The sequence below is a fragment of the Stegostoma tigrinum genome, chromosome 17, assembly GCF_030684315.1.
Source record: "Stegostoma tigrinum isolate sSteTig4 chromosome 17, sSteTig4.hap1, whole genome shotgun sequence".
Classification (NCBI taxonomy): domain Eukaryota; kingdom Metazoa; phylum Chordata; class Chondrichthyes; order Orectolobiformes; family Stegostomatidae; genus Stegostoma; species Stegostoma tigrinum.
Genome location: NC_081370.1, coordinates 63,931,653 through 63,953,862, shown reverse-complemented (window position 1 = coordinate 63,953,862; position 22,210 = coordinate 63,931,653). Strand labels below are relative to the sequence as shown.

Sequence of the window (22,210 nt, the reverse complement as noted above, 5' to 3'; positions counted from 1 at the left end):
ATTTTCATGAATCTTATTAGACCATCTCTCCCCACAGTTTTCTGTCCACTGGGTCTACATTATTCCAACACTTTGGTTCTACTTCTTACTTCTTTAGAATCATTAAAGTCGATATTATTTAAATTCGATTGTGGAAAAGTCCCAGAGGACTGGAAAATGCCAATGTGATATTTTTATTTAAAAATGGAAGGAGACAAAATATAGATGATGAAAGGCCAGTGAGTTTAACATCTATTATTGGGAGAATTTTACAGTATGTCGTAACATACGCAGAATTGGTGTATTAAGAAATACACAATATAATCAAGCAGAGTCAGCATGGATGTATGAAAGGGAAATCAGGCCTGACACATTTATTTTTTAATAAGATCACAAACAGGATATATAAAGGTGAAGCAATGGAACTAATATATTAGATGATTAGAAAATGTTTAATAAGGTACCACACATTGGAAAACTTAATAAGATGAGCCCCTCATGTTTGGGAAGGTATATGAGTATGGATGGACGATTGGCTAATTAGTAGAGAATGAAGAATAGGATAAAGGGAGCATTATCAGGATGGTAAATTGTAACTAGTGGAGTGCCACAGGGATCAGTGCTGGGCCACAATTATTTACATTATTTTTAATGACCTGGAGGTGAGAAATTAATTTTCCAAAGCTAAATTTGTGGTTGATATCGAAATAGGTGAGAAGGCAAGTGGTGAGGATGACACACAGAACCTGCAGAGGATGTAGATAGGTTAAACAAGTGGACAACAACATGGCAGATGGAATATTATGTGAGGAAATGTGAAGCTGCTCATTTTGGAAGGAAGGACTAAAACAACAGAATATTATTTATATGGAGAATGATTTCAGAAAGCTACAGCACAGAGGGATTTGAGGGATACAGCATGAAAATCTAGCTTCCCAAGCTCAGCAGATAATGGAGAAGGCAAGTAGAATGTTGCCCTTTGCTTCAAAGGGAATGGAATATCAACATAGAGAGGTCTTACTAAAACCATAAAAGGCACTATTCATATCACAGCTGGAATACTGTTTTGGTGCTCTTACCGAAGGAAAGGTAGACTGGCATTGGAGGTAGTCCAGAGAAGGTACACTCAGCTAATACCAAGTGTGGCCGGACTGTCTTACTGAAAAAGGTTGAGTAGGTTGGGCCTATAGTCATTGGAGACTAACAGGTAAACTTATTGAAATGAACAAGATTCTTTGGGGACTTGACAGGGGAGATGTGTAGAGCTTATTTCGCCTTGTGGGAGAATCTAGGACCAGATGACACAATGTCTGAATAAGGTGTCATACATTTAAGACAGGGATGACGTAGAATTTCTTCTCTCAGAGAGTAGAAAATCTGTAGAATTCTTTACCACAGAGGGCTCTTGGGTCTGGGTCATTAAGAATATTAAAGGCTGAGATAGACAGATTTTTATCCAGTAGGAGAATCAAGAGTTATGGGGAATTGGAAGGAAAATAGAATTGAGAATTATTGGATGATCTCATGGAATAGTGGAGTGGAATCCATGAGCTGAATGTATACCTCTGTTCCTGTGTCTTCTGGTCTCCAGAGGGAGCCTCCAGGAGGCAGCATTCCTGACTCCAGAACTGGTTCAGCAGCGTTCCTGTATTTACCAATGGGTCCAGCTGAGAGATTATCTGAATGTGGGGTAAGAGGAGCCAGAAACTTTAGAGGTCACCTTCAAGGAGCTGGTCCTTGCTGCAGCTCCCTCATCCCCTCATTACTGCTGATTCCTGACCCAACATAATGTGCCAGTTAAAATAGCAGTGCATTAAACTTTACTAACTGCATTTGAGGCTGGCATCTTTACTAACCTTCCTGGTGAACTAATGTCATTTTGAAATGAATAAAAACACAAAAAAGATTAAATAGTCATTTTACTTTAATATCCCAGTCTTGGTGATATTTATCATTTTTTTCCAGGCTCTATTTGTGGAAGCATATCTTTTGGCTGCTACATCAAAATAAAATTCTTGGATTAACACCGAATTGAACACTGCCAACTAAAGTCCACACCAGTTTCCGGTAAGTTGTTTTATTTATGAGTTTGCACTTTCCCTTGGTGTGGAATTTCTATCTAATCTCATTATTGATTGAACAGTTATTTTTCCTTGGAGTTTACTTCAATTATGAAGTCAGTATTTTGTGTTTTCTGCTGTATGTAATATTCTAATTCTTGCTTATCTCAACGATCTGAGAAGATTTAATTAAAATTAATGCATTTTGAAAACATGCACAAAGAACTTAATCTGTTTTGGAATTATGAAAAAAGGAATTAGTCGAGAATTTGAAGCAAATAATATTAATGCCATCAAGTATTAATCATTAGAACATTTGAATAATTAAACAATTTTAATTAATAATTTGAGTTTTTGCTAACTGGTCCTAGTTTGAAAAAGATGATGCTAGGTTATGTTATTGTCCAAAAAACTAGCCGGGTCTCCAGTGGGGAGCAGCGCAGGTTCAGGTCGATGTTTGTTAAAAGTTCCATTGATGGAGTATCACTTGGTTTTAACAAGAGCCGGTCATCCTCCGCAGGTCACATTTCAAATATTGTGCTCAAGTGTATTTTCAGTGAACAACATCATTGGAAGGTCTGCTAGCAGATGCAACTTTATATTTGAATGTAGAGAGGCAAATGTGGAATGGTTTCATGTTCCTGCATGAATCGTGATGTATACAATTGCTGCATCAATATCATTTTTTTAAAAAATGAGATCACTGCATAGCAAATATGACTGTTCTAAACTCAGTAATCTCATTAGAATTTGAGATATGAATTTAATAGAATATCTTTAACATTTGGCATTTGATAAAGGATGTGTACAAAACTAGCTTGGTGCAGCGAAGTACAGTTCTATTGTCTCTGACTGACATTGCCACTCTCAACACCAAGTGCCCATTGCAACTTGCTCAAAGCAGCCTAACTGAGAGAAGATGACCTTTGTTCAGCAATGGTAAGATAAAGAGCAAAAAGAGGAGTTGCTGGAAAAGCTCAGCAGGTCTGGCAGCATCTGTGAAAAAAAGATCAGAGTTAACATTTTGGGTCTGGTGACCCTTCCTCAGAGTGACCTTTGTTCAGCAATGGTAAGATAAAGGGATAAAGTAGTCATTGGGGACTCCATAGTTAGGGGGACAGATAGGAGGTTCTGTGGGGATGAGAGAGACTCACGGTTGGTGTGTTGCCTCCCAGGTGCCAGGGTGTGTGATGTCTCTAATCGTGTTTTTGGGATCCTTAAGGGGGAGGGAGAACAGCCCCAAGTCGTGGTCCACGTTGTCACCAACGACATAGGTAGGAAGAGAGATGGGGATTTAAGGCAGAAATTCAGGGAGCTAGGATGGAAGCTGAGAGCTAGGACGAACAGAGTTGTTGTCTCTGGTTTGTTGCCCGTGCCACGTGCTAGTGAGGCAAGGAATAGGGAGAGAGAGGAGTTGAACACGTGGCTACAGGGATGGTGCAGGAGGGAGGGTTTTGGATTCTTGGATAATTGGGGTTCTTTCTGGGGTAGGTGGGACCTCTACAAGCAAGATGATCTTCTCCTGAACCAGAGGGATACCGATATCCTGGGGGGGAAATTTGCTGAGGCTATTCGGGTGGGTTTAAACTAATTCAGCAGTGGGATGGGCACCAAAATTGTAGTTCAAGTATAGAAAAGGTTGAGAGTAGGGAGGTCCGAGATAAAGTTTTTGGGACGCAAGATGGCACCGGCAAGCAAGAAGTTGGTTTGAAGTGTGTCTACTTCAACACCAGGAGCGTCCGGAATAAGGTGGGTGAACTTGCAGTATGGGTTAGTTCCTTGGACTTCGATGTTGTGGCCATTTCGGAGACATGGATAGAGCAGGGACAGGAATGGTTGTTGCAGATTCCGGGATTTAGATGTTTCAGTAAGAACAGAGAAGATGGTAAAAGGGGAGGAGGTGTGGCATTGTTGGTCAAGGACAGTATTACAGTTGCAGAAAGGATGTTTGGGGACTCGTCAACTGAGGTAGTATGGGCTGAGGTTAGAAACAGAAAAGGAGAGGTCACCCTGTTGGGAGTTTTCTACAGGCCTCCGAATAGTTCCAGAGATGTAGAGGAAAGGATAGCAAAGATGATTCACAATAGGAGTGAGAGAGACAGGGTAGTTGTCATGGGGGACTTCAACTTTCCAAATATTGACTGGGAACACTATAGTTCGAGTACTATAGATGGGTCAGTTTTTGTCCAGTGTGTGCAGGAGGGCTTCCTGACACCGTATGTAGATAGGCCAACAAGGGGCAAAGCCACATTAGATTTGGTAGTGGGTAATGAGCCCGGCCAGGTGTTAAATTTGGAAGTAGGTGAGCACCATGGTGATAGTGATCACAATTCTGTTATGTTTACTTTAGTGATGGAAAGAGATAGGTGTATACCACTGGGCAAGAGTTATAGCTGGGGGAAAGGCAATTACGATGAGATAAGGCAAGATTTAGGGAGCTTAGGATGGGGAAGGAAACTGCAGGGGATGGGCACATTAGAAATGTGGAGCTTTTTCAAGGAAAAGCTCCCCTGTGTCCTAGATAAGTATGTACCTGTCAGTCAGGGAGGAAGCTGCAGAGCGCGGGAGCCGTGGTTTATGAAGGAGGTGGAATCTCTGGTCAGGAGGAAGAAGAAGGCTTATGTTAGGATGAGATGTGAAGGCTCAGTTAGGGCATTTGAGGGCAATGAGGTAGCCAGGAAAGACCTAAAGAGAGAGCTCAGAAGAGCCAGGAGTAGACATGAGAAGTTGTTGGTGGATAGGATCAGAGTAAACCCTAAGGCTTTCTATAGGTATTTAAGGAAGAAAAGAATGACGAAAGTAAGATTAGGGACGGTCAAGGAGAGTTGTAGTAAGTTGTGTGTGGAGTCAGAGGAGATAGGGGAAGCACTAAATGAATATTTTTCAACAGTATTCACTCTAGAAAACGACAATGTTGTCGAGGAGAATACAAGCTACTAGACTAGGTGGGATTGAGGTTCACAAGGAAGAGGTATTAGAAATCCTACAGAGGGTGAAGATAGATAAGTCCCCTGGACCGGATGGCATTTATCCTAGGATCCTCTGGGAAGCCAGGGAGGAGATTGCTGAGCCTTTGGCATTGATCTTTAACTCATCTTTGTCCACAGGAATAGTGCCAGACGACTGGAGGATAGCAAATGTGGTTCCCCTGTTCAAGAAGGGGAGTAGAGACAACCTTGGGGATTATAGACCAGTGAGCCTTACCTCAGTTGTTGGTAAAGTGTTGGAAAAGGTTATAAGGGATAGGATTTATAATCATCTAGAAAAGAATAAATTGATTAGGGATAGTCAGCACGATTTTGTGAAGGGAAGATCGTCTCGCCTCACGCACCTCATTGAGTTCTTTGAGAAGGTGACCAAACAGGTAGATGAGAGTAAACCAGTTGATGTGGTGTATATGGATTTCAGCAAGGCGTTCGATAAGGTTCCCCACAGTAGGCTATTGTACAAAATGCGGAGGAGTGGAATTTTGGATCGGAAATTGGCTTGCTGAAAGAAGACAGAGGGTGGTAGTTGATGGGAAATGTTCATCCTGGAGACCAGTTACTAGTGGTGTACCGCAAGTGTCGGTGTTGGGTCCACTGCTGTTTGTCATGTTTATAAATGACCTGGATGAGGGCGTAGAAGGATGGGTTAGTAAATTTGCAGACGACATGAAGGTCGGTGGAGTTTTGGACAGTGACGAAGGATGCTGTAAGTTGCAGAGAAACATAGATAAGCTGCAGAGCTGGGCTGAGAGGTGGCAAATGGAGTTTAATGCAGACAAGTGTGAGGTGATGCACTTTGGTAGGAGTAACCAGAAGGCAAAGTACTGGGCTAATGGTAAGATTCTTAGTAACGTAGATGAGCAGAGAGATCTCGGTGTCCATGTACACAGATCCTTGAAAGTTGCCACCCAGGTTGACAGGGCTGTTAAGAAGGCACACAGTGTTTTAGCTTTTATTAATAGAGGGATCGAGTTCGGGAACTGAGGTTATGGTGAAGCTGTACAAAACTCTGGTGCGGCCGCACTTGGAGTATTGCATACAGTTCTGGTCACCACATTATAGGAAGGATGTGGAAGCTTCGGAAAGGGTGCAGAGGAGATTTACTAGGATGTTGCCTGATATGGAGGGAAGATCTTACGAGGAAAGGCTTGAGGCTGTTTCATTAGAGAGAAGAAGGTTGAGAGGTGACTTAATTTAAACATATAAAATAATCAGTGGGTTAGATAGGGTGGATAGGGAGAGCCCTTTTCCTAGGATGGTGACGGCGAGCACGAGGGGGCATAGCTTTAAATTGAGGGGTGAAAGATATAGGACAGATGTCAGAGGTAGTTTCTTTACTCAGATAGTAGTAACGGAATGGAACGCTTTGCCTGCGACGGTAGTAGATTCGCCAACTTTAGGTACATTTAAGTCGTCATTGGATAAGCATATGGGTGTACATGGAATAGTGTAGGTTAGATGGGCTTGAGATCGGTATGACAGGTCGGCACAACATCGAGGGCTGAAGGGCCTGTGCTGTGCTGTAATGTTCTGTGTTCTATGTTCTATGTTAAAAGATTGAGATGCTCTTTCACACTCATTGTAACCAGACTGTACAAACTAGAACTTCCAGTTTAGAAACAGCTTGAGGAATGTAATTTGATATTTAGCTAAATTGTCACATTCAAATAGTGCAAGATGAAATGCAACAACAACTTGAGTTTATGCAGCTGCAGTGTGTGCAGCAAGGCACAGAGGCTCGAGTTAGTGGTACATTGAGCTTTTGGAGTGAAAGAGGCTGAGGAGGATAATGACATAGAGAACGGAGGCAGGTGGAAGGCTGGGAAATAAATCTTGCTGAAATTTTAAGCGGAAAATGAGAATTTTTGTATTTGAAGCACTGGAAGCTGAGAGATGATACAGCAACTTGTACCCAACCTGGAATAGGATATGGGCAGCAGACATCCAGAGGAGCTGAATTGTTGGAGGGTAAAGGATAGATCTCTGGGGTGTACAAGTCAAATCTGTAGAAAACAAAGGTATTGACTGGGAAATTGTGGTTATGATTGGGTCAGCAAGGGATGAACTAAGTGAGAGTCATGTCAGTGAGAAGGATAATAGCAGCTAGATATTGAACAAGAATTGTGTGATCGATGATGTCAGTGCAAGAAGGAGGTAAAGAAAGATGAAGACGAATATCGATCCCTGTATGCTCAGAGAATATCAGCAATGATTTTGATGGAATGGAAACCTGCCCAGAGTTTAAGGAAAGGTGGATGCAGATTTCCAATGTGATGAACTAGTCAAGACTTCTGCAAAGGAAAGAGAGTTTGGAACTGTCAGTGATTGATTTATAAGATCAATGAGGTCAACGGGAGGCTTATTGAAAAGGATTTTAGGAGGTAGTGCTTTTTAAATTCACTCGTGGGATGGGTGTATTGCTGACTAGCCATTTGACACAATGGAGACAGAATAAAAGCTATTTCACAGACAGTAGGAACTGCAGATGTTGGAGAATCTGAGATAACAAGGCGCAGAGCTGGATGAACACAGCAGGCCAAGGAGCATCAGAGGAACAGGAAGGCTGACATTTCAGGCCTAGACCCTTCATCAGAAATGTCTGAATTTCAGCCTCTTACTCTCCAAGAACTCAATATACTACTGACTCAAGCCTCTGCTTGGCCTGCTGTGTTCATCCAGCTCTACGCCTTGGTACCTCAGAATAGAAGCTATAACTGTTTGAGGGGAAAAGCATAACTGAACACTGGAGGATTGCCAATGGATAGTGTAGGAGGTGTGGACAGTCAGCCATGTGTCAGTGAAGTGTTCGGAAGAGGTGTCTTTCCAGGCTGCAGTTCATATACCAACGCAGCCTAGAATGAGGAGTGGTATTGTACAACCCTCTGATGAGAGCAGTCGGGAATAAAGATGGCAAAACTTCAATCTTATTGGATCAGTGCAGCTGAAAGAGTTCGATTGAGGAAAAGCTGTAGGAAGGTGAAAAACACAGAACAGATCAGGGTTGGGGACATGATGAGCCTATTGTCCCATGTATATGAAGCTGGGCTACATTTAGATGAGACAGGTATGGTTAAATCACATTAAGATGGAACTGAAGCTATATTATCTATTATTCTCCCTTAGTCAACATGTTAATTACTAATGATTTAAAATTCCTCGCTAATTATATGATAATACAATTTATGTGATGTTTCACTGTGGCTGTGTAGACACTTCATTGTTTCAGCATGGATGGAATAATCAATTACAAAAAATGTTTGTCACAGATATAATTTGCGTAATGTAAGTGACAAACAGATTTGTGCGCTGCAAAGCAGAAAGTGCAATTTGATGCAGCTTATCAGACCTATCTCTGTTTATTATACAGGGAATATAGTTTGGGCAGTTCAATCAAATTCCCATCTTAAAATGGCTATAGTATTCATAATTTCAAAGACACAGTCACACACAAGGAGGTAATTATCCCTCAAAGAATCCATTAAGGTCACTTTTGCACTAAGATCCTGTTGACTAAATGATTCACACCAGTTTGTAGAAATAAAAGTATGTATGCCGTGTGATCTTTTTTGAACTGTTGATCATTCAATACTTCTTGCAAGCAATTCCACTTATAAAGAAAGACTTGCATTTAGATAGCACTTTCTTGAATGCTTTAAAACTAATGAAGCATTTTTCAAGCATAATTCCCTCTTGCACAGCAAGATCCCACACACCTAATAATGATCAGACATCTGTATTGTTTTGTGATGTTGATTAAAGGACAACTCTTGACCAGGTCACCGATAGTGATGTTCCTGAATCTTGTCAGGTCAGTCAGGTCTTGGTTTAACATCTCATCCAAAAGACAGCGCCTCCCCCAGATTGGCACTCCCTCTGTGCTGTATGGGCCATTAGACTGGACCTTGTGCACAAGTCCCTGTAATGGGCTGTGATTCTACAAACCCTCAGCTCCAAGCCTAGTACTTGCTGAATGACAGCTGACGCATTGAGGGGTCAGAATGTATTAGTCACAGAGCTAGTGGAACAACTTATATTTGATCAGTAGACTGTCTGGTATTATGGTGTTCAGAGTTTGTAAAAGATGCTGCTGAGGAAACCCCAGGGGTCAATTTACTAAGCGCACAGCATAAATCAAAGCACAATAAACATTTCCTTCTCCAGAATCCTTTGAGTGGGTGTGACATTACAGGATTACCTCTGAGGAATTCTCCCATGACACACATTACAAGTACCCAATGGCTGGTAACTGGATCTCCAGATCAGCTTCAATGAATTATAAAGTTAATGGATCTACACACAGATAGGTTTGCAGTTATCACCTGTTATCACTCCCAACATCATTGCTATTCTGCCCCTCTATACACATTGGAGCTGCCTGAGTCTTGGCCCCAAACTTTCTGATCTAATCAGAATCCCCAAATCAAACTCCAATCAGTCGAGCGTCCTGTTTCATGGCTGTATGATTTTTAGGGCTGATGCAGAGTCCATCCGAATAGATTCAATGTAAATCATGGAAGGAATCGTCACAGAAACTACACCCTGTTTTTACATCAATAACTGCTGTATTCTGGAGGGGAGACATCGTTTAAAGGGCCCAAAGCCTCTTTGACAGTCTCTGGTAAAAGCTATTGCAAGGTCAGGGTGAGAGTGTAGGGGGTCAGGTGAGTGAGGGGACACAAAACGAGACTATCAGCACACATCAAAGGGAATTCCAAAGTCTTCTAAATGGGAAAAGTCCCCAAAAACAGGACTGTTTTTTTCATTGGACATGCATGTTACTGATGAAGCCTCCTGAGTTGCCTTTGAACTGAACGGCTTGCTCAGCTATTTCTAGGCTATTGCTAACCATTCCATTGCTTGGAGTTTAGAGTCATATGGAGGTGAGGGCAGCTGGGGACAGCAGATTTCCTTCTCTAAAGGATGTTAGTGAACCAGATTGGTTTTTATGACAATTGACTATGGTTATGTGGTTGTCATTCGGCTAACTTTTACTTAAATCCGAATAAGCAGTGGTGGGATTCAAATCTATCTTCCCACAGAGCAATAGCCAATGATTTCAGATTGCTAGGCCCATGACATAACCACTACTCTACCGCCTCCGCACATTATTACACTGAGATGCAGGGAGCATGACAGAAATCTTAAACAAATACTTCACTTCTGTTTTTAATTAGGAGGCACATTTTACCCAGAGCATGGTGAGTGATAAGGAAATTCCATCACTTGAAGAGTTTAGGATTGATCAGGAAGAGGGATTGGATATACTGTTCTGTCCTGGTCAATGCTAACTTCCAGGATGTTGGTAATGGGGGATTTAATAAACATTGAATGGCTGTTGAATACCAAGGGTGCTAGTTAGGAGTTGGTCATTGCCAATCACTTGTATGACAAAAATGTTACTTAGCACTTCTCAGCTGAAATGACTAACCTCCAATAACCATAACCATCTTCCTGTGCTCCAGGTATGACAACAAGTTGGCAAGTTTTCCCCGATACCCTTTGATTCCAGTTTTCTGGCGCTTCTTGATATCAAGGGCTGTCACTCTCACCTTACCTCTGGAATTCAGCCCTTTTGTCCATGTTTGAAACAAGGCTGTAATGAGGTCAGGAGCTGAGAGGCCCTGGCGGAACCCAAACTGGGAGTCACTGAGCAGGTTATTGCTGAGCAGGTGCTGCTAAATAGCTCTGTTACTAACACCTTCCACCTGAGGATTGTTGCGAATGCTTCAGCTTTACGTTTTGCACCGAGGTACTGGGCTTCCCCATCATTGAGGATGGAGATATTTGTGGAGCCTCAAATTTGCAAACATGCAGAGTGCAAGATGAAAAGATTCAATAAACTGTCTTTCTTCAGCAAAGACTGAGTTCTGTACTACCAATCTACTTTTCTTAGAATGGAGGGGAGTGCTTGGCCAGAATCCTGCAACTGAAGGTTTTTCTGGGAGCCTCTGATTGCAACAGAATCAGATTTGATAATGAGGCCCACAAAGCCAAATTGCATCTAGACTGTCATACTGAGGGCGAAGATATAGAATGTCAGTTGGTACTTGTGAGACCTTGTTTAGCACAGAGACAGTGTTTTCAGGAAATAAGAGAACACTAAATCTGTCATGCAGAAAAGTGTTGTTCAAAAACTATGTGGGATGAATCAAAGAGAGAGAAGGGTTACTCAGTGGCTGAACCAATGAAAAAGTCAAAGTAAAAGCAGTTAGCCCCTCCAGAGTCAGGCTTCAAGCCGAACTGTTTGCCCTGGAACTAAAGACCTCAGCGTTGAACATAGCTAACAGGATTCTTAAAATTTATGTAAGCAATGGACTGGTATAACAGATGGACCCAGGGGATGGAGGGAACTGGACAGGGCTGAAGAAGCATTACTTGGCTTTGGCCCTGATATTTACATCGTAATATGTAGCCAGAATTTTACTACTCCCTTGGTACTTCAAATTTGGGTTTCATTATTGGTGGGAGTGTTATGAAAGTAACTAATTATTGCTGAGGATATGTTTACAAGTAATTGATACAGCATAAGTTGCACTTGAGGAGTATTATTGACAACATTTAAAATAAAGTGCAAGTTATTTGCCTTGCAATGGGTTTAAGGAAGGAGATCAGCGTTACCACTACTTTGCTCAGCAACTAATCCAAATAATTATGTGTTGAGAGAATGCCGGTGCATCAGTGATGCAGAATCGAATCTGACTACTGCCAATTGATGACTGAACAGATGATAAGGTACATTTCACACTCTGCTGCACTTGTCTTCAGTCTCATATTTACTCCATTGGGAAGTTGGCAGACATACCTTTTAATAATCTTCTTTTCTATAACCTGAGGTTTGCAGAGTGTGGACACTTTGTCTGCATTTTGGAAGGTCGAATTTGAAAGCTGAGTACAGGATTAAGGATAGGATTCTTGGCAGCGTGGAGGAACAGAGGGATCTTGGTGTGCAGATACATAGATCCCTTAAAATGGCCACCCAAGTGGACAGGGTTGTTAAGAAAGCATATGGTGTTTTGGCTTTCATTAACAGGGGGATTGAGTTTAAGAGTCGTGAGATCTTGTTGCAGCTCTATAAAACTTTGGTTAGACCGCACTTGGAATACTGCGTCCAGTTCTGGGCGCCCTATTATAGGAAAGATGTGGATGCTTTGGAGAGGGTTCAGAGGAGGTTTACCAGGATGCTGCCTGGACTGGAGGGCTTATCTTATGAAGAGAGGTTGACTGAGCTCGGTCTCTTTTCATTGGAGAAAAGGAGGAGGAGAGGGGACCTAATTGAGGTATACAAGATAATGAGAGGCATAGATAGAGTTGATAGCCAGAGACTATTTCCCAGGGCGGAAATGGCTAGCACGAGGGGTCATAGTTTTAAGCTGGTTGGTGGAAAGTATAGAGGGGATGTCAGAGGCAGGTTCTTTACGCAGAGAGTTGTGAGAGCATGGAATGCGTTGCCAGCAGCAGTTGTGGAAGCAAGGTCATTGGGGTCATTTAAGAGACTGCTGGACATGTATATGGTCACAGAAATTTGAGGGTGCATACATGAGGATCAATGTTCGGCACAACATTGTGGGCTGAAGGGCCTGTTCTGTGCTGTACTGTTCTATGTTCTATGTTCTATGTTCTATGTCTGTGTCAGCTCGACTCAGTTGGTATTGCTCCTACCTCAGCTGAGTGTTTAAGTACAATGAGAAATTTATTTCTTACTTCACAGATTCTGCCAGGCCCATTGAGCTTCTCCAGTTTTTATCATCTGTTCCCAAACTGAAGAAGGGTCCAGGCTCGAAACGTCAGCCTTCCTCTTCCTCTGATGCTGCTTGGCCTGCAGTGTTCATCCTGCTCTACACCTTGTTATCTCAGATTCTCCAGCATCTGCAGTTCCCACTATCTCAGTTCTTAATTAAATTCTTTTTCTCAGGAGGAGTTGTTTTTATATCTGAATTCAATCAGGATTTTTGCAAACTGAAGCAAAAATCTTACCGTTTTTCCCCTCGGCAAAAAAATTCCTGATTCTTCTAAGTGAACACAGAAGAAAGCTCTTCAATGTTTACTCTCTCCACTCATAAAACTCTCCGAAGGTAAATGAAGTCCCATTGTTATGCCGCGGACTTTCTTACTAGCTTAAAATACATGGTTCCACTTACAAGTTGATCAGTAAACATAACCTTGTACACAGACCAAAACTCACATGTGCAACTTGAATTGACAGCATCTCATATAAGAATCAAGAGCATTGGCTGACAGCTTAATTATGATGGTTTTGTTTTCAATTTTGTAACAGCTTTGTAAAGAAACATAAATTGGTGCCATTTAATTATAACTTCAACTTCAGCATCACTTTGTGAGTATCAGATCAAAAAAACCTTGTGTTATTCCCATCAAACTGGCTTTGAAACTCTGCTACCATGGTGTGATGAAACTGCACTGATTGGCATAAAGGAAATTGACATTGAAACTGCAATAACAAAGTGTGAAGCTGGATGAACACAGCAGGCCAAGCAACATCTTAGGAGCACAAAAGCTGACGTTTCAGGCCTGGACCCTTCGTCAGAAAAGGGTCCAGGCCCGAAATGTCAGCTTTTGTGCTCCTGAGATGCTGCTTGGCCTGCTGTGTTTATCCAGCTCCACGTTTTGTTATCTCAGATTCTCCAGCATCTGCAGTTCCCATTATCTCTGACATTGAAACTGCCATTGGTAACTTGAGCAAAGAAACCCATTGCTCTTACAATCAAAGTATAAAGACTTGGTTCGATGTGTGAACTGAGCAAATTGTGCTCTCAGTAAAATATTCCTTCTTTTGCTAGCTTACCTGGCAAGGAGCAGGGAAAATGCAAAATATTTTTAATGGAGCAAGCTATAAATCACAAACTAAAATGCAGTGCAGTGGGGTTAGAGTTAAGGTTAGGCTATATCACGTGTTTTCCCATGTATTTTACCCTTCACATTGAAGTATTACAGCCCATTAGTTATATTTGACCAATATTTATTCCTACATATGAGACAATTTGTAAGATTTCACACAACTGATTCAAAAAAAGCTCTATTGTGTCCAGAGATAGTAGGAACTGCCGATACTGGAGAAGCTGAGATAATATTGAGATAGCACTGAGATAACTATTGTGCCCACAAGTTTTATCAGCTGATTTAGCAAGACATTGAGGGGAACAGAGGAGAGATTTTAGTGAAGAAATGAGGGACAGGAGACTTTATTTATGAGGCGAGATTAAAGGAGATAAAAGATAAAGAGGTGAATGGTAGAAATGTTTACAATTCTAACCAACAACTAGGAAACCCCTGTTAAGGGCTTTAATGTGCCTGAGGTTGTTCTTTGGGACCAAGATGCTAGAGTTGGATCAGACTGGCCAGACATCAGCTGCAGAAGCATCACAGCAGGATACACCATCACTGCTGGACTTTAACAGGCCACAGGCAGAATCTAATGGCCCAGTGGGAGAGGCTGGGAAGAACAGAGCAAAGACAGGGCTGGATACTCCTACTGAGTCCATGTACCTGAGCAGGCTGCTCACTCCGAGCAGGCAGGCCCTACAACCCCATTCACTGTTTCTTTAAACCCACTTGGTGTCACATCTAACAGATTGGGAACTTCTGGTGCAAACATCTGACAAAGACATGGGGATGGAGTAGGTTAAAGATATCTGTATCATATAGGCTTGAACCCATCATTTCTGTGCTATAAAATTATCTGAATCTAACAGGTTTCATTGCAAACAGTTATTATTTTGCTAATCCATAAAAGTAAAATACTACAGAAGTTGGAAATCTGAAATAAAAACAGAATGCTTTTGGAGAAAATCAGAGGGTTTGGCAGTAACTGTGAAGAGAGAAATAGAATTAATGTTTCAAGTCCAAATTGACTTGTTCTCTAGTTTTTTTTCATCTTTGCTCTGACAGTTAACTGCAACTGTTTAAGACACTGTGCTACTGGGTGTTGGTGGTGGGGGAAGTGGATGTTTGTCGATGTGGTGCCAATCAAGTGGGGGCAGCTTTGTCCTGGATGGTGCTGAGCTTCTTGAGTGTTGTTGGGGCTGCACCCATCCGGGCAAGTGGGGAGTATTCCATCACACTCCTGACTTGTGCCCTGTAGTTGGTGGACAGAGAGTCGGGAGATGAGTTACTTGCTGCAGGATTCCTAGCCTGTGATCTGCTGTAAATTAGATTCTGTCTTGTTAAAGATGGTCATTGCCTGCTACTATTCAGAGCGATTGAATCGAGTCGTTGTCTAATCATAGCAACCAATCTCCATGAAGTAGTCAGCAACGAGCCCAGGCATGACTTCAGAAAAATCTGTCAGTTCTGGAGAGCTTTAGGAACAGGAAATGCAAGATCACTTTTTTTATCCTCCCAGCTGCTACACCTACCCTAATCAATGTCTCAAATTACTTTCACAGTGAATTCTAAAATGTTTAACAAAAAAAACTGTGGATGCTGGAAATCAGAAACAAAATCAGAAATTGCTGGAAAAGCTCAGCAGGCCTGACAGCATCTTTGGCGAGAAATCAGAGTTAACATTTTGGGTCGAGTGACCCTTCCTCAAAACTGTAGAATCCTAAAATGTTCTTTACTGAAAGAGGGGGGAAAATGTGCTAAATAACAATGTAAGGATCAAAGAAGTAAAAAGCTACACTCATTCAGCAATCTCTGCCATCCCAACGACCCACTCCTTTTTGTTTAAACTGTTAGAATTCTACTTTTGCACATTCTTGAATGGCCCAGCTCTACAGTCACCACATTTTTATTTGGAAGGGATTTTTACTCCACGGCTGCTGCATGGCTGAAATCAGTATGAAGATGGGCTGTAATGAGATAGCTGGGGCTAAAACTATTCAACTTCTGCTTTTAATCTGCTTTGTTGCACTGTTTTATCATAATTTACAATCACATTTAGGGGATCAAAGCTGTTGACAGTCTCAAGGGTTAAAATGCTAACTTTCAGGTGATTTTTTAAAATGGCTTGGTTTCTTTGGCAATGATAACAAACTACGCCCCAAACCACAATCTGTGTGAAATCTCCCTGAAATGGTTGCCCATCACCAAGACTGTACCAACTTTGTACACAATTAGAGACAAATATTTACTTGATATAGTGGTGCAATAATTTCTGAAAACCAGGAGGAGTACTCCAAGGGGAAGTGAAGAGATGCTTTGACCCTGATTAGAACTAACATAAGCTTTCTGTGTTGAGGGTAAGTGAGACACCAGTCCACTCATTCAGGAGAATTATTTTGATTTTCATTATTGTTGTCCAGTTTTAGAAAAAAACTTATTTCCGTTTCTAATATAACCGGATAAAATTTGGAAACTGAAAGCAGTAGTTGGCCAACGTAGATAGATGCAACTATTGAGCACAACTGTTTTTTGGCTTTTTCTGTAATCTTAGTCAGATAATAGGTTGGCTCAACATCATGTTCAAGTGCCTGCTATAGAACAGGAAATCTGATATTTTGTAGCATTTCGTGATAAGTAACTGGAAGACTGGACTTTGAAAATCATTATTTTAAAAATTTCAGCAAGCTGGTGAATATCTGTGACAGAAAGGTGAACGTAAAGTGTGATTACATGCCTCCTTCCAAAATTGACGGGAGGTATTGGCCTAGAGGTATTATCGCTGGACTCTTAACCCAGAGACCCAGGTAATGATCTAGGGACCTGGGTTCAAATCCTACCATAGCAGATGGTGGAATTCGAATTCAGTAAATATCTGGAATTAAGAGTCTAATGATAACCATGAAACCATTGCCGATTGATAGAAAAACCCATCTGGGTCACTAATGTTGTTTAGGGAAGGAAATCTGCAATTCTTACCTGATCTGGCCTACATGTGACTCCAGACCTACAGCAATGTGGTTGACTCTTAACTGCCCTCTGGGCTAATAGAGATGGGCAATCAACGTAGCCTAGCCAGCGACACCCGCATGTTGTGAATGAATAAAGAAAAAATATATGGGTAAACATTCTCAGCCCTGAGTCAGAAGGTGATAGGTTCAAGCAACACCCCAAAGACTTGAACAAAAACAAGGCTGGCATTACATAGAAGACTCATAGACTCCCTAAAGTGTGGAGGCAGGCCACTTGGCCCATCTAGTTCACACTGACCCTCCAAAGAGCAGCTTCCCCAGGCCCATCCTCCAACCCTATCCCTGTTTCCCTGCCTTTCCCATGGCCAATCCACATAACCTGCACAACTTTGGGCTGTGGGAGGAAACTGGAGCTCCTGGAGGAAACCCACATAGACATGGGGAGAATGTGCAAACTCCACACAGTCAGTCACCCTAGGCTGGAATCGAACCCGGGTCCCCAGCACTGTGAGGCAGCAGTGCAAACCACTGAACCACCGCGTCACCCTACTACCCATGTATTTCCATGTGACTGCTAATTCTGTCCTGAAAAATTGCCTCTGGAAGCCTCACTGAAGTTAAGCTGACTGGTCTGTATTTCCTATGATTATCCTTCCAACCTTTCTATAGTAAAGCCACAATGTCTGCAATTCTCCAATCTTCTAGCACCTCCCCCACTTCTAGGTGAGACTGAAAGATCGTGGCCAGTGAGCCTTCAATTCCATCTCTCGCTCACTTCAAAATCCGTGGATGCATCTCATCCAGTCCTAGTGTCTTGTCAATTTCAAATATCATCAATCTATCCAAAAGTATCTTCTTATCCATTTTGAACCCTCCTCGTTCCCAATCCGAAATGTTGGCCTATGCAATATCCTGCTTTCTAAGTAAAGACAGATGTAAAGCCTTCATTTGACACCTCAGCCATATCCACTGCCTTTCGGCGTAAATCCTCTCTATGGTCTTTAATCTGCCCTTTAACTACTCTCTTACAATTTATAAGCTTATAGAAAATTTTAGAATTTCCCTTTTATGTTGGTTGTCAGTTTTTCCTATCTTTCCTTTTTGCTTCTTTATTTCCTTTTTCACCTTCCCCATTAACCTTCGTATTCCTCGTGGTTCTTATTTTTGCTTTCCAGCTGACACCTGCCATATGCACCCTTTATTTTCTTCTTTATCCTCATTTCTATCTTCTTCACTAGCCAGTGAGCCCTGGATTTGTTTGTCCTCCATTTTCCTTTTGTGGGAACATACCCCATCTATAGCTGAATCAATCCCCTTTAAAGGTGCCCCATTGTTCAGCGACGGTTACTCTCATCAATTTTAATTTTTAAGAACTAGGTTCAACAATGCATCCTTCCTTGTTAGACTGGGCGCATCGCTGTGAGAAACTCTCCCAAACATACCTTAAACTCGGAGATAATAACTCAGTCTCTGTCATTGTCACAACATACTGTTTTCAAATAATAATCTGTAGCCGCAACTCTCCAATCTTATTTTATATACTCCTTGCAATCACACACATGGACAGTGACCCTGCTCTAGACTTCATTTCTATGTCCTTAACTCCAAATATCACCTACTATTTTCATATTCTTTGTGCTGGTGCCAGTTCTATCTCCAAGTACTTTGTGAACCCTAGTATTCTCTTCTATTAGTCTCCCTTGGTTCCCACACTCCTGCTGAGTTAGTTTAAAACCCACTTCTAACACAAACAAAACACCCTGATAGACCTTAGCCCCAGTCCATCCATCTTGTATAGGTGTTATATTCTCCACGGCTAGTCCCAGTGTCCCAAGAATGGAAATTTCTCTGTCCTCCACCAGCCAGGCTTCATCTGACTTATTTCAGCACTCACTTGCACATGGCACTTCGCATAATAGAGATAATTCAGCATTCAATATCTGACTTGCTGACTCTCTATCTAGCTCAGTTAATAAAGTGTGAAGCTGGATGAACACAGCAGGCCAAGCAGCATCTCAGGAGCACAAAAGCTGACGTTTCGGGCCTAGACCCTTCATCAGAGAGGGGGATGGGGTGAGGGTTCTGGAATAAATAGGGAGAGAGGGGTAGGTGGACCGAAGATGGAGAGAAAAGAAGATAGGTGGAGAGGAGAGTATAGGTGGGGAGGTAGGGAGAGGATAGGTCAGTCCAGGGAAGATGGACAGGTCAAGGAGGCAGGATGAGGTTAGTAGGTAGGAAATGGAGGTGCGGCTGGGGGTGGGAGGAAGGGATGGGTGAGAGGAAGAACAGGTTAGGGAAGCAGAGACAGGCTGGACTGGTTTTGGGATGCAGTGGGGGGAGGGGAAGAGCTGGGCTGGTTGTGTGGTGCAGTGGGGGGAAAGGACGAGCTGGGCTGGTTTTGGGATGCGGTGGGGGAAGGGGAGATTTTGAAGCTGGTGAAGTCCGCATTGATACCATTGGGCTGCAGGGTTCCCAAGCGGAATATGAGTTGCTGTTCCTGCAACCTTCGGGTGGCATCATTGTGGCACTGCAGGAGGCCCATGATGGACATGTCATCTAAAGAATGGGAGGGGGAATGGAAATGGTTTGCGACTGGGAGGTGCAGTTGTTTATTGCGAACCGAGCGGAGGTGTTCTGCAAAGCGGTCCCCAAGCCTCAGCTTGGTTTCCCCAATGTAGAGGAAGCCACACCAGGTACAATGGATACAGTATACCACATTGGCAGATGTGCAGGTGAACCTCTGCTTAATATGGAAAGTCATCTTAGGGCCTGGGATGGGGGTGAGGGAGGGGGTGTGGGGGCAAGAGTAGCATTTCCTGCGGTTGCAGGGGAATGTGCCGGGTGTGGTGGGGTTGGAGGGCAGTACGGAGTGAACAAGGGAGTCACGGAGAGAGTGGTCTCTCCGGAAGGCAGACAAGGGTGGGGATGGAAAAATGTCTTGGGTGGAGGGGTCGGATTGTAGATGGCAGAAATGTCGGAGGATGGTGCGTTGTATCCGAAGGTTGGTGGGGTGGTGTGTGAGAACAAGGGGGATCCTCTTTGGGCAGTTGTGGCGGGGGCGGGGTGTAAGGGATGCGTTGCGGGAAATGCGGGAGACACGGTCAAGGGCGTTCTCAACCACTGTGGGGAGAAGGTTGCGGTCCTTGAAGAACTTGGACATCTGGGATGTGTGGGAGTGGAATGCCTTATCGTGGGATCAGATGCAGCAGAGGCGGAGGAATTGGGAATAGGGGATGGAATTTTTGCAGGAGGGTAGGTGGGAGGAGGTGTATTCTAGGTAGCTGTGGGAGCCAGTGGGCTTGAAATGGACATCAGTTACAAGCTGGTTGCCTGAGATGGAGACTGAGAGGTCCAGCAAGGTGAGGGATGTGCTGGAGATGGCCCAGGTGAACTTGAGGTTGGGGTGGAAGGTGTTGGTGAAGTGGATGAACTGTTCGAGCTCCTCTGGGGAGCAAGAGGCGGCGCCGATACAGTCATCATTGTAACGGAGGAGGAGGTGGGGTTTGGGGCCTGTGTAGGTACGGAAGAGGGACTGTTCCACGTAACCTACAAAGAGGCAGGCATAGCTGGGGCCCATGCGGGTGCCAATGGCCACCCCCTTTGTCTGTAGGAAGTGGGAGGAATCGAAAGAGAAGTTGTTGAAGGTGAGGACGAGTTCGTCTAGGCTGATGAGGGTGTCGGTGGAGGGGGACTGGTCGGGCCTGCGGGACAGGAAGAAGCGGTGTGCCTTGAGGCCATCTGCATGCGGACTACAAGTGTATAGGGACTTGATGTCCATGGTGAAAATGAGGTGTTGGGGGCCAGGGAATTCGAAGTTCTGGAGGAGGTGGAGGGCATGGGTGGTGTCACGGATGTAGGTAGGGAGTTCCTGGACCAAAGGGGTGAAAATGGAGTCCAGATAGGTGGAGATGAGTTCGGTGGAGCAGGAACAGGCTGAGACAATGGGTCGACCAGGGCAGGCAGGTTTGTGGATTTTGAGAAGGAGATAGAAACGGGCCGTGCGGGGTTCGGGAATAATAAGGTTGGAGGCTGTGGGTGGGAGGTCCCCTGATGTGATGAGGTCATGAATGGTGTTGGAGATGATGGTTTGGTGCTCGGGGGTGGGGTCATGATCAAGGGGGCGGTATGAGGAGGTGTCAGAGAGTTGGCGTTTGGCCTTGGCGATGTAGAGGCCAGTGTGCTATACTACCACTGCGCCACCCTTGTCTGCGGGTTTGATGGTGAGGTTGGGGTTGGAGCGGAGGGCTGCCCGTTCTGCAGGGGAGAGGTTGGAGTGGGTGAGGGGGTGGAGAGGTTGAGGCGATTAATATCTCGACGGCAGTTGGAGATGAAGAGGCCGAGGGAGGGTAGGAGGCCTGGGGGTGGTGTCCAGGAGGAGGATTTGTGTGGGAAGCGGGTGAAGGGGTCAGTGTCTAGCTCCCTAGTTTCTGACTGCAGGACACATTCCCCTTCCTTCCTAGGTCAATGGCACCAGTATAAACCATGACCTCTGGCTGTTCACGCTCCCTCTGGAAGGTGATGGCCTGTGATATCATGGACCCAGGCAACATTCCCTCCCAGAGTCATATTGATGGCTGTGGAATGCCTGTCTGCTCCCTAATGTAATGAACCTCCTTTCACTATCGCTTCTTATTTCTTCTTCCTGCGGACACGTCTTGTTGAACCAATGTATTAATGTGCTGCAGATAGAACCACAATGCCTGACACGTGTATACACAAAGAGCAACAAAGAACAGCACAGCTAAGGATTAGGCTTTTGACCCACCAAGCCTGCTCCAGCACGTGACATCTTTCTAAACTAACAACATTTTCCCTCTGCATGATCTGTGTCCTTCTGTTCCCTGCCTACTCATGTATCTGCCAAGATGCCTCTTAAACATTGATATTGTATCTGCCTCCACTTCCTCTTCTAGCAGTGCATTCCAGGCACTTACCACCCTCTGTGTTAAACAAAAACAACTTAACTTTCATATCTCTTTTAAACTTATTACTTTTTACCTTAACCCTGTGTTCTCTAGTAATTGACATTTCTACCCTGGGAAAAAGACTCTGGCAATCAGCCTGGAGCTCGGTGCTCAGTGGTTCCTCATGTATCTGTCCTGGGACCTCTGCTCTTTGTGATCTTTATAAATGACTTGGATGAGGAAGTGGAAGTGTGGGTTCGTAAGTTTGGCGATGACACGAATCTTGTTGGAGTTGTGGACAGTGCGGAGGGCTGTTGTAGGTTGCAACGGGACATTGATAGGATGCAGAGCTGGACAAAAAAGTGGCAGATAGAATTCAACTCAGAAAAGTGTAAAATGATTCATTTTGGAAGGTCAAATTTGAATGCAGAATACAGGGTTAATGGCAGGATTCTTGGGAGCGTAGAGGA

The 22,210-nt window shown here is 43.5% G+C and overlaps 1 protein-coding gene across 1 annotated transcript in view; it reads left to right on the top strand.

Annotated features, from left to right (window-relative positions):
* The window catches only part of shank2b (SH3 and multiple ankyrin repeat domains 2b), a 1,006,494-nt gene that overhangs the window by 136,527 nt on the left and 847,757 nt on the right, over nt 1–22,210 (top strand). The window contains exon 2 of the mRNA XM_059652213.1: nt 1,945–2,046. The gene's annotated coding sequence lies outside the window, so the exon portion shown is untranslated. The remainder of the gene's footprint in view (nt 1–1,944; nt 2,047–22,210) is intronic.